The sequence below is a fragment of the Lipophrys pholis genome, assembly GCF_963383615.2.
Source record: "Lipophrys pholis genome assembly, chromosome: 3".
NCBI lineage: Eukaryota > Metazoa > Chordata > Actinopteri > Blenniiformes > Blenniidae > Lipophrys > Lipophrys pholis.
This window is the reverse complement of record NC_137627.1, coordinates 4,507,154-4,515,163: the sequence shown is the minus strand read 5'-3', so window position 1 is coordinate 4,515,163 and position 8,010 is coordinate 4,507,154.

Sequence of the window (8,010 nt, the reverse complement as noted above, 5' to 3'; positions counted from 1 at the left end):
ACACTGTTTCCCACTGCTCTCATTGTCCCTGATGACCTTTTCCCTCTCCCTGTCTTATCAGCAGCTTTTTCATCCCTGATGACTTTTTCCCTCTCTTTGTCTTATCAGCAGCTTTTTCATCCCTGATGACTGTTTCCCTTCTTCTTCTTCACTTGGGTTCAACGACAGTTGGTATCCATGAAGTTGCACTACTGCAATCTGCTGTTTCCAGCTAGTCTAGTCCAAAACATTGCCCAAAGAGAAAGAAAGAAAGAAAGAAACAAAGAAAGAAACAAAGAAAGAAAGAAAGAAAGAAAGAAAGGGTTTGTTAACATTTTAGGCCCGCCCACTTACCCACCTTGGGGATTACATCACACAAAACAGTACTCATTTTAGATACATGTTGAATACTCCCTTGTGAAGCAATAAAACCTGACATGAATTTATATTATGAACCACACAGCAGGTGCTGAAAGTCACATTGACTTCTTCCTACATCTTGTGGGTCTTCACAACAGTTTCAAAGCAGTTTTTTCATGCCGGGACCTCTGAATGGGATCCTCTCCGGATCAGAAGGTGAATTCCTGTGAAGTTGAGGAGCTCTAAAGGGGATTTTTGGCTCTAACCCTGCAGATAAAGCCTGGTTTATTCCAGGAGACTCTCATGTAGCCTCCCCTGCTCCTTCACTATTGCTCTCTGATGTGTCACAGCAGCAGGAGAGACTGTTTCTCTGCCATGCCGGTGGGGGTACGCCGAGGAGGGAGGGGCGGGGTTATTTTAGTCTTTCAGGAGGAGGTAAACAGCAAATATTCCCTTACGTGCAAACAGCACATCAGTTCTGTCACTTTACTATACAGGAACGACGCTGTGGCATCATGGAAAAGTAGAAACATCAAAGAAATACACTGCACAGTATTGCATCTAATGGTTTAAATATGTACATTACTAGGCAATAGTTTTTCAGTCTGTGTTTTTGATTTATTTTCTTGACTATTTACTCTGTAGATTCTCGCTGAAGGCATCAAAACGATAAATGAACACATATAGAATTACGTAGTGAAGAAAACGTGTGAAACCACTCGAAACAGGCTTTAGATTATAGATTCTTCAAAGTAGCCACACTTTGCTTTGTTGACAGCACCGCAAACCCTTGGCCATGGTTTTCACTTCACGGCTGAGCCTTGTCATTGTTCACGTTGTGGAATATTTGGCCTTCCTAATGGGGCTGGGACCATCAGTTGTGTTGTGCAGAAGTCAGGTTGGTTCACCGCTGACAGCCCATTTGACAACCGTTAGAAATCATGTTATGGAAAGAACCAATCAACTAAGTAAAGACAAATGACAGTCCGTCATTACTTTAAGAACTGAAGGTCGCTCAGTCCGGAAAATTGCATGTGAATTGAATGTGTCCCCAAGTGCAGTCGCGAAAAACCATCAAGCGCTATGACGAAACTGGCTGACATGAGGACCGGGAAAGAAAGACCCAGAGAAGAACAAGAATATAACTTAGTCGCAATGATTTAAAAATTAAATGCTGAATTAACTCAAGCAACAATAAAAATATAACACTATGTTTCTATTCTTTTCTGTTATTTTCTGGATCTCATCAGCCACCTTAGGCAAGAAAAACAGGTAAAATGGAAAGTTACATCAGAGGAGAAGGATCGTGGGCCATCATACCGTTACTGTGGTGAAACCACGTCTGTACGATGGTGTTGTGACAACACTGATGAAGTTTGGCCAAGAATAGGCTGGAGTGAGTAGGTGGTGAACTACAGAGAGCCTCACATTCTAGTTTGGAGGAGTTTACAGAAAGCACACAGACATGATTATTAAATAAACAGTCAATTAGAAGCTTTCAATGCACCATTGTGTGTGTGTGTGTGTGTGTGTGCAGTGAAGATGTGACGAGAACATTGAGTTCTAATCGCATCTAATTTAAAAAGAGCATTTGATGGCACAGGTATTGCAGGGAGCCACTTGTTATAAAAGGAAATTCTGTACTTTCACTCTCGTCCAATCACAGCACGAGTAAAGCAGGCGACCAAATTTAGCCAGTTAGCACCTGTTACTAGAGCAACATTATACACACACACACACACACACACACACACACACACACACACACACTGCAGGGATCACTGCTCCCACATGTAATGTATTGCATTATGGTTACAGCTTCCTGTGTTGAGCAGTGCTTCTCACCACCCTGCACTTCCAGTAGTTGAAGCTTAGCTGATAATTCACCAAGGAGACGTTTCTCTTGCTGTGAAGAATATTTGCCAATTAATCGCTGTGCAAAGCGGCGCCATTTTAACGCATCATAACAAGTTGCAGAACCTCTGTATTTCTCATAAGTACAACAAGCCAGAGTATGAAGGATAACAGCTGTTTTTCCCATTAAATATAAATAAAGCATAATACTGGTAAAAATATTTTTCTTTTGTTGTTATTTTGTACTCACACAATAGATATCACAACAAAGAAAAAACTAAACAAAATTGTCTAACTTCCAACTGCCCCAAAGTGACTTGTTTGCTTGTGCACCTCAAAAAACCAACGAATACCTCAATACCACCTCTAGTAGACTCTATCTGGTGACCTAGAATAGAATACAATAGAATACAATAGAATACAATAGAATAGAATACAATAGAATAGAATTAGCATTTTGCTTCATAGTCTCAAAGAAGGAGCTTGCGTACCACCAGAGTTGGAGAAAACGGAAAACTTTTGTTGTGTTTTGGGTGTCTGTTTACTGCGCTCAGAGAAACTGAAAACTGAACTCTTTGAAAACGGCTCCCACGGTGGAACTTTTTGAAAACGTCCCAACTCCGACAAATATAAAAAAAGAGAGAGTCACCTGTAATAGGATTTTAACGTTGCCATTCATTATAAAAACAACTAACAGCACCCAGTAGTGGTCCAACATGAAAACTACATGGTTTTCAGAGTTTATGCCATTACATCATTTTCAAATGATGTAATGCCATGTAAATGCAAAACTTCTGAAATGGTCTTCTTGAAACGTGGAAACATGGAGCCTGAGTCTCACCACACTCCTCATACACGTGACTTCTCTTATTCAAACCTTTTCATACCACTGCAGCCACTCACTGACTCCCTCATACACATGATCAAGTAATGACAGGAGCCTCATTTCTGCTCTTGATATCTCCAGAAGAGCTGTGAAGACTCATATAATTTCCCTAGTTGCTTTCTAAGTGAGCATCACACCTCAAATCCATGTAATGATGTGGTCCGCTTTCTTTTTTGTAAGAACTAAACATAAATGTAGGTATGTATGTGAGTGAGGTGTATTGGTTTGATATGAATGTAAAGCTGAAGTATTATCTATGTAATGCTGACAATTTCGGTTGTACCTCAAAAACAAACGTCTCTGCAGAACTCCCCCGGTGTCTTTCGCCTTCCTGCTTCAGTCGTTTCTTCATGCTCACCGTTCTGCTGGATTCATTTGCGTTTTCATGGACAGCCAAATTGGTTTGACTGTTTCCACTGTATTCTCCTCACAGAGCATCGGTAAACCGGTGACGCATGCTCGCACCGGCGCACAAATCAGTTTTTGTTGCCTTTATATCCAAAGAAGAAACACAGGAATGGACACAAACATCTCGAGATTGAGTAAAATACTTGGGAACAAACCAAATCAAACTTTATTCATCCCCTCGGGGGAATTCCTCGTTGAACAATCCTGTTTTGAAGATGCGGGGGTGCGGCCACATTACGGGGCTCAAGGGAGTGGAAGGGGGTCAAGGACCCACGGTGGTGACACGTCAGCTATGGGATTCAAACCTGCAAACTCCCAATAGCAAGTCTGCTTCTCTAACCTCTCGGCCACCAAGGCACAAATGAAGCATTGCTCTTTAAATCCTGGTTATTTTGAGCTTTGAGAGCCGTAAACATGTAATTTTTCAGAAATGGATGACTTTACTGCAAAAAAATGTAATGAGGACCATCACTCTTTCACACATCTGCCCCGGTGTGCCGTAAAAGCCTCCGACACAGTCTGGTGCTGCAGCTCGCATTTCACCAAAGAGCAAGAAATTGATGCATCACACCCATTCCCAGACACAAACACACGCTCATGTAATCGAGCGGAAAGGAGAGGCTGACGTCAAAGCTCCATTCACAACGCCCCCCCCCCCCCCCCCCCCCCCCCCCCCTCCCCACCCCGCCCTCCCTCTGACCACATCAGCTCTGTCAAGCTCCTGACAGCCTGAGTTAAGCAGCAGAATTATGGGCTGCCCGGCCCGGTAGTAATGAACGGGGAGCAGCCGGTCAGTCGCCACGGGAACAAACACCATGAGAGGTGAGGGTGTGTGTATCGATCAGCCTGGACATACTTTCTTTGATCAAAAACTCCACCTTCTGTATTATTACAACATGATTCCTGAATCGAATGCTCAGTTTGGGCTATTTTACAGCCTTATTTCAAACAATTTGTGTCACATTATAGATATTTTACTGTCAAGTTTCAACCACACGGGTTAGTTTTTCTCTAATAAATCAATCCAAACCAATCTCCTTGTTATATGATGATGCCAACCTTTCTGAGACTCTCTGGTCTCTGAATCTCCAGAACAAAGCCAAGCAAGTGCATTTCACAATAAGACAAAAACCAATATGATATGGCTGTGAATGTGTTTGTAGTGACTTTAGCATTAGCAAACTGCTTAAATCACGACTGTCACGTTAGTTCAGTTCAGTGGCTTCACACAGTTCAATACAACCTCAATGTTCCAGGACAGTAAAATTATTATATCGTAACTGAAGAAATCAACAAATGTCTCTACCCTCAGCTTTTCACGTGAGAACCCATTGTTATTGAGTTTTCATTTCAGAAAAGTTTTACGTTCACACGGCAAATGCAGATGAAGTCGAAACATGTCCATGCGGTAAAACATGTGACACTACTAATTCGTCAGTTGAAAAGAAAAGATATCATGAAGTTAAAACAACAAAAGGAACATTATTCAGCTGCACAGCAAAGCTTTAAAAATCCACGTTGTTTTACACGGAAACTGCAGAAACACTGAAAACGATGTCATTAACATGCCAGTCCACTGGTTGGTGCTGTTGACACACGTGTGCAGCTAACAACACACGATAAACATTAACAATCAACAGATGACAGAGTTGTATTGCTATCAATAATTTTATTGGCATATTGGAAATGACTAAGATTCACCTCATGATGTGGCTGCATCGCTAAAAAAGCAGACGATCAATCTAGTCTTGTATTTTCATTAAATTGCAAGTCATACATAAAAGTCTCTCTTTTAATCTTGATTACATGCCTTTCATGCATTCATATATGTACTTTGGGACTTCTTTGGTTTTCTATATTTATTCTGCTTTTCAAAACAAGTTTAAGAAAACAACGTTTGTTCATTTAAGGTCATAGAAATGGGTTTTAACGGTTATAGTGTTCCTGCTGCTGGATAAACCGAATCGTTCTGATGAGACTGTGGTGAAATTCCCACGGCAGTGGTGGTACCAGAAGGGGGAAAAGAAATTACTAATTGCCTGTAGGAAACTTGTCACTCGACCTGAGAGGACCCCGCGAGTTCTCCAGGAGAAGGACGGTGGAAACGGGGGTGGAAGAGAGCTGTAATTAGTTTCTGTTTACCAGTAATCCTGCCACAAATACAACCACAGGCAATTAGCCAGACAGCTCGGGCTTTATCGTGTGTGTGTGTGTGTGTGTGTGTGTGTGTGTGTGTGTGTGTGTGTGTGTGTGTGTGTGTGTGTGTGTGTGTGTGTGTGTGTGTGTCCTGGTTTCTTCTTGCTCATCTGTGTCTCTCACTTCATTTTAATAAGAGCCGCAGTCTTTCGCTTTTTTAAACAAGGACAAAAGGAGATCAATGCAAAATATTTTATGACTCATGTGAATCGGTAGCTCGGAGTTGTGAATGCAGCAGGACTTTAAAGCTTATTAATGAGTCTGAATGGATGTATGACTCATCAGCCTTTTTCTCACTGCACATTTAAGCAAAGAGGCTTTTAAAGCACCAGTGAGTGATTTGTATATTTCCACGCTGCTTTAAAAGCTCAAAACTGGGAATACTTGCATAATCGTGAGCAGAAATACTGAGCTTCTTTTCCTAATTTGGTGCTTTTTCTATGTCTTTCAACAATGAAAGGGATCTGTGAGTGGCTGAATGTAATTTTTCACATGTGAATGGGTTATTTTTCTTCTCCTGCACGCACACACACACACACACACACACACACACAGAAGAATATTTCACCACAGCAAACGTAATGGAGATGAAAACAAGAAGAGCTCAGACGAATATCAGATGAGGCGGTCGGTGGAGGAAAGGCGGAGCTCGCATCTGACGCAGCACAGAAAGGGATTTATGAATGAAAGAGTCGAAGCAAGACACGCGCTCGTGCGTGCGCACACACACACACACACACACACACACACGGATCCAAACTAGACGAGATGTGACAGGCAGCCAAAAATAGAGAGCACACTGGCTGCTGGCAAAGTGCACTCACATTCACTTTCTTTCTGTCTCACACACACACACACACCCACTTTATATCTTTGTGGGACGTTCTCTATATCACTCTTTGATTAACCATCACAGCAAAGTGCATCACACTAAACCCAATGCGATTGCAACCTTGCTCACAATAACACATAAATAATCAATAGATGCATTAAAAAAGTAAGCTTAGCTTCCTAAATACATATGATTGTGTACATATTGGTTTCTGCATGTTATATTGGACCCCACAAGTCTGTTCCCAGGTTTGGATCCTAAAAAGATGTTAAAAAAAAAAAAAAAGACTTCTTGTCAATGCATATCATCAATATATTATCAAAGTTTCCTGCAATGAGTCCAATTTCCTCTAAAGCTGCAATTTTAACCTGCCAGTGACCATAACTTAACCTGACATGAATTATCCTCAATTTTTAAGGATTTTCTTTCAAGGGGTTGAGTTTTGTCTCCAAAAATCCTCTTAAAATTTGAAGGATAAAGGATTTAAGGTCCCCATAACATCACTGAATCGCCCCCCCCCCCCCCCCCCCCCACACCCAACACACACACTCTCCTCTGCAGTGTCACCCCACCCGTCTCAGGCGCTCAGTCCGTGTGTGAGTCATCGGTGGGCTTTAACCGTCTCCGTCCCTTTGTGCTGCTGCAGACTCCAGCGTCTGACAACAAGCTGCAGTTTCTACTAAATACTACACAGACAAAACAGACGAAACTGGCAGAATGCATTCAAGTCTGTGCAGAGGATGAAAAATAATAGATAAGATAGGCTTGTAATTAATTTTTGTAAATTATAGATTAAACCAGGTTTTGCCAGAGTGTGGGAGGATGAGCCCACCCTGAACAGGTTTTAATTTCAAATATCACATCTATTCTTTTGTTTCAATAAAATGAATCATAGTTTTACGCTCGACTTCAAGTCATTCTTCATTTTTTTCTTTAAGGAGTTGAAATAAACAATGGATGTTGAGTAAATGCATCTCTCGGATGCTCTCAGCTCCCTAGGGCCCCCCAGAGGAGGCCCTTCACACACTTCAAGAATACCTGTCATAAGGACCAATACAAAGCTGTAAATGTTGCTAATTTCATGATTTTATTAGGTTAGTTTTCTTTTTGAAAGGTATTAAAAACAGTATATAAACCATACTTTGGACATTTGTACATACTGGCATTTACTTTTTTGAATACACAATGAACAAAATCTCAGTCCAACAGGAAAATGTTGGGAATATAATAAAATTCTTATGAAAATAAAAATGAAAAACACAAAAAAACAATCTATCCTCCAAAAAAAGTCACTTCAGTTCAAGTATTATCATTAAGGGGTTTTATTTTCTAGATTCGTAGTTGATGCAAGTCTATTAGATAATCCTAAATTGCATCATTGGGTTGAGGTAGAAAACAAACTACTGACTTCACAGCTCACGAACTGTTGGCTGGAGGTCAAAACTGATCATTACAACGCCAACAAATCCAGTGATAGAAATGCGTATTTCAACAG